Here is a 10,599-nt window from a genome sequence, read left to right on the forward strand (position 1 = left end):
GGACTCTGTAACCTAATTCTCCGGACTCTGTAACCTAAATCTCCTGACTCTGTAACCTAAATCTCCTGACTCNACCTAAATCTCCTGACTCTGAAACCTAAATCTCCTGACTCTGAAACCTAAGTCTCCTGACTCTGTAACCTAAATCTCCTGACTCTGTTACCTAAATCTCCTGACTCTGTAACCTAAATCTCTGGACTCTGTAACCTAAATTTCCTGACTCTGAAACCTAAATCTTCTGACTCTGAAACCTAAATCTCCTGACTCTGTAACCTTAATCTCCGGACTCTAGATCTGTAACCTAAATCTCATGACTCTGAAACCTAAATCTCCTGACTCTGTAACCTAAATCTCCTGACTCTGTAACCTAAATCCCCTGACTCTGAAACCTTAATCTCCTGACTGTAACCTAAATCTCCTGACTCTGAAACCTAAATCTCTTGACTCTGTAACCTAAATCTCCTGACTCTGTAACCTAAATCTTCTGACTCTCTAAGTTGCATGTTTTGTTAATCTTTCCATGTGAGATGTGGGTTAAGGTGATTTATTTGAACATAACTGATAACGTTCACTCCAGCAAGCTAGAGACTGACCATTATAACTCAATGTTTTGTTATTGGTTTGAAGATGTTAGATTAATAATAATAATAATTCAAAGTTCTTATATACCACTTTATCAAAACCTAGTTTGTAGGTCCTCTCAAAGCGGTTCACAAACTATTATCCGTGGTTATTTGGGCTTTTGCAACTAGCCAATAACTTTCTCAATTCCCTGGGGAGCATACAGCCAGTGCTGCCATTTCGGCGCTCACAGATAGCATTCAACGATTCTAGCACTGCCCAACCATGTATTCATTTACGGCTGAGTAGACTGGAACAACCGGAGTAAAGTATCTTGCTCAAAGATACAACACAGTGCCGTGACATGACTCGAACCCGCTACCACTAGACTATACCGTGTCTCCACAAACATCTTGGTACAAAGATGTGGTACCCTGTTTATTCATTTGACTCCAGTAAACTCAAATGTTGATTAAGGTTATTATTCCTTTTATAAAATTAGACAGCCTGTCAGCGCCCCTGCCCCAACGTAAACTTATCTACCCCAGATTTAATTTTTGTCATTTTCATATTCAGGACATCAAACTGATGTAAACTAAAACAGATTTGGTTTAAGAAAGTCAAATAGATAAAAAAAAACTAAAACCCTTCATTTCACCATTATGGTAAAGTGAAGCAACCCTGCCCCACCCTAAGTTTCTCTACCCAAGACTTAATTTTTGTCATTTTCAGATAGAATACTAATTCAAATTGAAGTTAACTTAAAGAAAATTAATGGAAAAAAGTTTGTCAGAATAGAAATTGATGGTAGCCTTCATTTCGCTATGGGGAGGTTCATATTACCATCATGGTAATATGAACCGCGGTTCATTTCACCATGGCCTCATATTACCATACTACCCCGGGTAAAATCACGGTCTGACTGTGCAGTCTTCCTCTCTTTGTTACAGTGGTGACCAACTCTTGTCTCAAGAACTGGGTGTACCTCGACAAGGAGATACCTGAACTGGGTGTACCCCGACAAGGAGATACCTGAACTGGGTGTACCCCGACAAGGACCTGAACTGGGTGTACCCCGACAAGGACTTGAACTGGGTGTACCCGACAAGGAGATACCTGAACTGGGTGTACCCCGACAAGGAGATACCTGAACTGGGTTGTAAATAGTGTTGTCTTTGGTAGTACAGTATAGCACTTAGTACTTGAGCTCCTGAGGTCAAATAGTTGCATGTTGCCCTAATGAACCTCATTTCATTACACCCCTGACAACACACCATCTGACCATGATGTAAGTTTACCTCAAGTCTGATATAAGTAAGTAGCCAAGATATCCTCCAGAAATCTTCATCTACACTAATTAGTACCCTCACATCAAGTCAGAAGTGCATACATAAAATAGTAGTCAAGATGTGCTTTGTAAACCTGTACAGTTGTTTTACACTTTAATTTAGTGCCTAATTATATATATAAGGTCAGAGGTTACTGTGACCTCATTTAAGAATATGTCACACCACATTAAAATGATGTACCTATATACAGTTTGATTCCCACACAGGAAACAGTGGCTAAGATATGCTCCAGTACTTAATGTCAAAGGTCAAATAGAGGTCACTGTGACCTACTACCGATATACTAAGTCTGACGCCCATACATGCAACCATGCAACCTTGGCTAAGATATATTCCTGAAATCATTATTTTAGTACTTGAAGTTGAGGTCAAAGGTCAAATACGGTATGTGACACACTGACATCCGTATCTAAGGTCAAGGTCAAAGGTCAATTACAGTTCACTGTCACTTCTGTAAAAGTGGGGGTATAAAAAGGAGGGAAGAATGTAGTGAATCTGGACTGGGTCAATTGCTGGCAACAGGTAGCTGTTTGGAAAAGTGTCCGTCTAGAGTCAGGAGGTCCTGGGTTTTGGTCTGACTGTGCATTTTCCCTCTCCGGTTACACACACATAGTGTCTCTTGATAGCTTTTAACTGAAATAACTGACCTCAGATTATACTGTTCTTTAGAAGAAGATGTTTAAAGAAAAATATTGATTATGAATGGTGTGCCAGGGAATGAGCTCAGAGGCATTATGTGCTAGGTGATCTAAAATTTAGCTTTATTTCCCAGTACTTGTTCCTTTAACATATAAGATATCTACATGTAATATATTACATCTTATTGTAATTACTTCAATGATGTAAATTATTATTAACTTTCTAAAATGTATATTTACTAATTATCCATTTACTTCTTATAAATGTTCTATCTTTTTAATTATCAATGCAAGAAATATAGTTGATGCAACATGTTGGTGTTGATATGTCCTACTCCCTACAGTGTTACATGTCCTACTCCCTACAGTGTTACCTGTCCTACTCCCTACAGTGTTTTATGTCCTACTCCCTACAGTGTTACCTGTCCTACTCCCTACAGTGTTTTATGTCCTACTCCCTACAGTGTTATATGTCCTACTCCCTACAGTGTTATATGTCCTACTCCCTACAGTGTTATATGTCCTACTCCCTACAGTGTTACCTGTCCTACTCCCTACAGTGTTATCTGTCCAACTCCCTACAGTGCTATATGTCCTACTCCCTACAGTGTTATATGTCCTACTCCCTACAGTGTTACCTGTCCAACTCCCTACAGTGCTACCTGTTCAACTCCCTACAGTGTTACATGTCCTACTCCCTACAGTGTTACCTGTCCAAATCCCTACAGTGCTACCTGTTCAACTCCCTACAGCGTTACATGTCCTACTCCCTACAGTGTTCCCTGTCCTACTCCCTACAGTGTTACCTGTCCTCCTCCCTCCAGTGTTTTATGTCCTACTCCCTACAGTGCTATATGTCCTACTCCCTAGAGTGTTATATGTCCTACTCCCTCCAGTGTTACCTGTCCAACTCCCTACAGTGTTATATGTCCTCCTCCCTACAGTGTAACCTGTCCTTCTCCCTACAGTGTTACCTGTCCTACTCACTACAGTGTTGGATGTACATGATGATATACGTAGGAAATATTCACTTATAACTTGTTTGCTGATCAAATATTTTTCTTTGATTTTTTGTTTACCTTGTTTCATCTATGTAGACTGTTTCTAAAACGGATGCTGCATATTCACTCCCTACAGTGTTACATGTCCTACTCCATACAGTGTTATATGTCCTACTCCCTACAGAGTTATATGTCCTACTCCCTACAGTGTTACACGTCCTTCTCCCTACACTGTTATATGTCCTACTTCCTACAGTGTTACCTGTCCTACCCCATACAGTGTTTTATGTCCTACTCCCTACAGTGCTATATGTCCTACTCCCTAGAGTGTTATATGTCCTACTCCCTACAGTGTGATATGTCCTACTCCCTACAGTGTTATATGCCCTACTCCCTACAGTGTTACCTCTCCTACTCCCTACAGTGTTTTATGTCCTACTCCCTACAGTGTTATATGTCCTTCTCCCTACAGTGTTATATGTCCTACTCTCTACAGTGTTATATGTCCTACTCCCTACAGTGTTCCCTGTCCTACTCCCTACAGTGTTGCCTGTCCTACTCCCTACAGTGTTACCTGTCCTCCTCCCTCCAGTGTTTTATGTCCTACTCCCTACAGTGCTATATGTCCTACTCCCTACAGTGCTATATGTCCTACTCCCTACAGTGCTATATGTCCTACTCCCTACAGTGTTACACGTCCTTCTCCCTACACTGTTATATGTCCTACTTCCTACAGTGTTATATGTCCTACTACCTACAGTGTTACCTGTCCTACTCCCTACACTTACATGTCCTACTCCATACAGTGTTATATGTCCTACTCCCTACAGTTTTACCTGTCCTATTCCCTACAGTGTTACATGTCCTGCTCCCTACAGTGTTATATGTCCTACTCTCTACAGTGTTATATGTCCTACTCCCTATAGTGTTACATGTCCTACTCCCTACACTGTTATATGCTACTCCCTACAGTGTTATATGTCCTAATCCCTACAGTGTTACCTGTCCTATTCCCTCAGTGTTACATGTCCTACTCCCTACACTTACATGTCCTACTCCCTGCAGTGTTATATGTCCTTCTCCCTTCAGTGTTACATGTCCTGCTCCCTACACTGTTATATGTCCTACTTCCTACACTACAGTGTTACATGTCCTACTCCCTACAGTGTTATATGTCCTACTCCCTACAGTGTTACATGTCCTACTCCCTACACTGTTATATGTCCTACTTCCTACAGTGTTATATGTCCTACTCCCTACAGTGTTACCTGTCCTACTCCCTACAGTGTTGGATGTACATGATGATATATGTAGGAAATATTCACTTATAACTTGTTTGCTGATCAAATATTTTTCTTTGATTTTTTGTTTACCTTGTTTCATCTATGTAGACTGTTTCTAAAACGGATGCTGCATATTCAAGGTTCCTCTGTAGGTCCTCTCTGGATATGTCCTCCTTCTGCAGTCTCCGTAATATGTGTCTTAGTCTGACATAAAAAAAGATGTATTTGTTTGTTAGTGTTTATGTTGAATTCATCTAACAACTTTTGAACCTAAACACAATTTTAAGATGTTGAACCGCTTTTCAGGTCACCTTATTCTATTTTGTGACATATGAAATAGGGATGTAATCGGCAATTTTAAGATGTTGAACCGCTTTTCAGGTCACCTTATTCTATTTTGTGACATATGAAATAGGGATGTAATCGGCACAAACATTTTTTTTTTACTCTGGACATTTGTTCATATAATAAACAGTAAGCCCTCTTTTATGGCTCCTTTGGATTAGACTGTTTTGGATTAGCTTTCTGAGTGATCAAGGAAGTAGCTACTTTTTGGCCTTGCCATTGTAGATACTCCACTGGTTGGCTGCACCTTCCTGTGGTAATTAAGGAGTCCAAAACACAGGGACATGTATATTGTTATGTTGAAATATATTCATAAATTGTATAGAAGATCTATTTATTCAGTTTTAGGTCTACATAAATTAAGGTACAATCTGGTTCCATATTGTTGTTTGGACTGACTAACTCTTTCTTACGAGACTCCAGCATTGGAGAGCTGGATGGTTCCTATGGCAACAGTGAGACTTTTAGTTTAGAAGAATACCTATATATATTGGTATGCATTTCACATTTAATTCCTTTGTATAATCAGCTTGCCATGCCCTATTATCATCAACAACTCAAATGGCATTCATAGACAAAATCTCTAAACTCGAGGATTTTCAATGTAAAGCAAATTTTCATGATACTTACCATAACTTAAGTATGCATATTACACCTTCCTACCCTCATGTGACCCCGATCCTGACATACAAGATCTAGAACTACCTCACTTCCTAAAAAAATCTATTATGGCATCAAAAGGCTACAAGGACGACAATAAAATGGGAGGAGTAAAGTGTGGGAATCAATAAAGTTATGGTATCACGTCAACAAATTCGTTTAACATTAAATGTTATATAGTAATATCAACCATAACTTTATGTAAATGTGCCGTAGTGGAGACTATACAGGTCCAGGAAGACCAGGCTGATGGAGCAAACTTGAGCAAAACCCAAAGGAATGGCACATCATTACTGTTGAAGCACAGCCACAGACTGTGCAACAACCATGCATCAGACCAAGGGAATACTGCCCAATTGAATGAGAAGCCAGGGACTGGAGATACAAATCTCCCTTGGTTCTATTCAGGTAAAACCTCATCATCAGTTAGAAATCTGATGCTGAAGAGGCAAGGCCTTGTCAATGAAGGTGGAGCATTGTCATGGAAAGAACCTGCCGAAGAAGATTCCGTCTGAGTGGCAGATTCATAGGCTCTCTCATCAAAAAAGACAACAGCTCTGGCAAACAAGGCTATCTAGACCACAGAGGTACAAGAAGAGTTCAATGATGCTCCAAAAACTTCTGCAGTATCTTTTTAACCAGATTGAAAGGAGGGAACGCGTATACATGCATTCCCTCCCAATCCAGACACAGAGTGGCTACAGCCCAAGCCTTCGAATCTGGAATTCGAGATGCAAAAGTTGGAAGCTAATTGTTCAGGGAAATGGCAAAGAAATTTGTGTGAGGCTTGCCCACACCTGAAAAATAACAATTTTGTCAGAATCGGCAGGCAGCACCTAGAGGAAATATCCTTAAGAGCCCTCAACCTACCTGGGATATCTCCTAACTGACAAAGATGACGAACACAGATAGCTATAAGACACACAGAGACAGTGTGTAAGACCTAATTCTTGCTGTCTCCCAAAATACATGACAACTGTTGAACAGCCCTAATCTTCAGCATGTTGATGTGTTCTGAGAGCTGTTCTCAGTCTACTTCCCTGAAGGTAGCAGAACACTGGGGTGGGGGGTGGGGGGTTAGGTTGGGGAGTTTGTAAACAGATCCTCTACACTAACTGCGTTTTTCCTGAGGTAGAGGGTTTCGAGTGACCCCAGACTTGTTCAAAGTGGCCCGCCTTTGAACAGGAAGGCAACCTGAACTGACATTGTTACCAAAATTCCCAAGCTGCACATCACCAAACCAGGTCGAGATTGATATTCCTGCAAGATTGCCCTAATTAACACTGGAATCAGAACCCGATGGAACAGGCCCAGCACCCACGCTGTCCCCAGTAACATCAGTACCTGGCTTGCCATGATCATTGACAGAGTCAATTGCTGGCGGTTGGTAATGAAGGCAAACTAATTCTAACTGTTGCCGTGCAAAGCTGGGGTCGGGGTGTCCTGCCCCTGCCCCCTGTCAATAGTACTAGGACCTGTGCTATCAGACGCCAAAGAGCTGACAGCACCACCTTTACACTTGTGCTTGCCAGAACTAGACAAGCCCTTCTTCCAGGAAGCTGAAGGGTTCTTAGGATAGTGGTAAGCCTTGACCTGAGGAGACTAAGAGAGTACACAGCTCACAGGGTGAATCCTCAGAACAAGAGCAATACTTGGGACATGCATCATGAGTGTCGTGTCCCCCCATAAGGAGTACTTTCTCACTGATCAGAATGCATCATTTTATCCACAAATTCTAATAAACAACACAAGAAAAGGATGTAAAAAAGTGTATTTTGATCAGTCCCCCAATTATGGGATTAACCCAGCTTGAGCACAGAGTTTCCCCGGTCAACCAGCCTGGAGTGGTTTGGCAATCCAGAATTCCAGCAGATATGGGAAGGACCCGTTCATACCAGGGTGTACAACTGGAAAGAGTGGTGGTTCTCCGTGCCATTTGGGCAGGGATTTTAGACCCAGTCTGTCAGGCCTATTTGGCTAACCCTGGGGTTTCTCCATCCTACCCTTTGCTTTCCCTCAGCAGAATCTATGGAGCATGGTCTCATCCTTGATGCAGCAGTACATTGGTCCAAGAGTAAACTGCTTTGATGAGCTCTGTGGTCCATCCTAAGCATGCTCCTTGCAGGATTAGGACACTACTTAAGTGCGCTATTGAAACCTGAACTCTGGCCACCACTCAGGGGTGTGAGGTAGAGAAGAACTCTGCTACTACTCACATCCTTGGCTTCTCAGGCTGTAACTCGGGGTGGCAGATTAACCGTAGCTTAAATTCTTGATCATGCCATTCATGATAGGAAGCTTGCTCCTCAACCAGCTAACCTGGACTCAATGGACAGACGGTCAATCAGATGGTGTTTAAAGCTAAGGAGCATCACAAAGCTGAAAGGATGGTGCGCCTCTCACCTCACATTCTGTTGTAAATGGATTTTTTTCAAAGTATCCTTAGTGAGACATGCAACACATGCTAAAATCTTGACTGGATTCCATGTTATGTACAGTAGCTGCACTTCAATGTTTCTTAATGCCTAATGTGATGCATGCTTGCTGGTCTTCTTTCGTCGGCGGTATGTAAGTAATCTAGCTCCTATGGTCCTCCTGGTATTAAACATAAGCCGGTCCTCAAAGCAAAGACAAAGAGGTGCAAGGGTGGAAAGAAACAAGAAGGTTGAATTCCTGAATGACATTTTCCCTTCCTCTCAATTTTTGGCTGTTGCTGGTTGGGCAGATTCAAATATGTCCATCCCAAGGTCGGCCTTAGGCCATTCTGTTCCTGGTTCAGACGTTTAGCTAAGACTAGATGTCAATCTGCCAGATTTTCAAGTAGGTGGTAGTCTTGCTTCCTTTCTACCTCAGTCGTGACAGGTAAGTGTTTTCAGAGTCTGGAAATCCCATAGTTACAGGATCTCCACATTTTGTCACAGCTCTGAACACTCAGTTGCCAAACTATGTTCTACCAGTCTCATATCCAAAGGCTTCGGTCGTAGATGCTATCTCGCTCGACTTATGCATTTCCCCTGTTCATCTGGTAGGAAGGGTGTTTCAGTTGTTTTCTTGTCTTATTCTAACAGCAACCATCTGAATTAATAGATGGCAGAAAAGGAGGAACTGATTGAATGTGCAATGCTCATAGACATGTCCTCAGAAAAGTGTGCCTGAGTAGTGCCTCCTGTGATAGCCTTCAAATTTGCAAGTGGAGGATCTGATGCACTGCCTAGATGGGATCGAGGCTGTAGAAGCACATCCCAACTGGCGGGTAGCAACAGGGGCTGATTTACCAGGTGATAGCAACTCTGGAAATCAGGTTTGTCTCGGCTACATCTTTGAATGATGTGGTAAGAGGCAGATTGATCAACATCTGTTCAGGTGATGATTGATTGTCTTCTGACTTTGTTCAGAAAACGCAATCTTGCATCAAGGACTATGGCTGGCTATCACTCTGCTTTGGTAAGCGTTTTTCCTTTTCATGACCGAGCTACCAAGCACAGCTCCTTCTTTGTCAGCCTTGTTTAGTGGTTTCAGTCTTACCAGAACCAGAGTCAGCCAGCTTGCTCTTCTGTAGACTCTAGATTTTGTGCTAGATTCATTGACGAAGGCAACTTATGAACCTATGATAAATACTTCTTCAAAGTTATTTTAAAGTTTTTCTTATTGCAATGGTTTTCTGGGAGTTAACAGAATGAAGTGCATGTGCTTTCCTATCATTCTTCTGAACTACATTTTTCTCCCGACCCTGCATTCTTAGCTTAGAACCAGTGTCATTGCTTTTCTCCTGAGCCTGTCAGAATCCCTTCTTTGGCTTCTCTGGTGAAAGTGACAGTTTGCTTTGTTCCTGTTGAGCCTTGCAGTTTTAGTTTGACCAAATTGGGGGCTTGGTTCCCGATTTCATCTGTTTTTGTCCATAAAGCAGTGTCAGCAGGACATTGCCTCACAATCTGTTACCAGTAGTTTACATCCCACATTGTCTGTCCATGGCTTTGGGGTTTTTGTTGCAATTTTTCAATTGTCTCTATTGTTGAGTTGTTTTGGCCTTTGGTTACTGCCCTTTGGTAGATGAACGATTTTGCTAGGATGTTCGAGTCTCCACTATGATAAGACTAAATTTATGGTAATAGGTACTGAAATGAAATGAAGGTTTTTCCTAGGAAACTAATTTTCATTATATAAAAATGAATAGGAGTAAGGAAAGGTATGCATAATAAGTGTTACATCATGAAAATAGCAAGAAAAAACTCAATGTTTTAGTTTTTTAGTATGAAAGTTCCCCTTTCTTACTCCTTTCTAGATATGATGTCCACCATTGGAACATCTTTGGATCCCCTATGCCTAATAAATCATTCTAGTTCAGTAAATTTGATGTTAATGCATGCATGCTCCATAAAAAAGGACAAACATGGATTGCAAAAGGTCACTTGAGATAAATGCTCAGATGACTGAACAAGGTGTGAACCATTATACCTTATTGAGCAAACATGTGAAGCGTCTGGTGTATCTACCGCTGGTAATTTGTCAGTTCCAAGGTCCACACTTGCGTATGAATCACTTTCAGCACTGACAACACTGGAGGTCCGACTGCTACTGGTAGATCCAGCAACCTTAGTTTTGGAGTTCGTTCTACGCAGCACCGTCAGAGACCCTGTTTCTGTAAAACATAATAAAGATTTTTCAGATTAAATATGAATCCAAACTTTAGAACTGTAAATTTGTAGAATTGGGAGTTAGACTTCTGTGTAGAATAGTGAAGCTGTTTCCTGTACAGTGTTAA

The 10,599-nt window shown here is 41.4% G+C and overlaps 1 long non-coding RNA gene across 1 annotated transcript; it reads right to left on the reverse strand.

Moving 5' to 3' along the window:
* Positions 1–19: 19 nt before the first annotated feature.
* Positions 20–485, reverse strand: LOC110445550. Its single transcript, XR_002462384.1, has 3 exons — positions 324–485; positions 76–207; positions 20–34 (listed from the first exon to the last, which is right to left on the reverse strand). It is a non-coding gene; the product is annotated as an uncharacterized LOC110445550 (long non-coding RNA).
* Between the last annotated feature and the right edge of the window lie 10,114 nt (positions 486–10,599).

This window comes from Mizuhopecten yessoensis, unplaced genomic scaffold (assembly GCF_002113885.1).
Source record: "Mizuhopecten yessoensis strain PY_sf001 unplaced genomic scaffold, ASM211388v2 scaffold255, whole genome shotgun sequence".
NCBI lineage: Eukaryota > Metazoa > Mollusca > Bivalvia > Pectinida > Pectinidae > Mizuhopecten > Mizuhopecten yessoensis.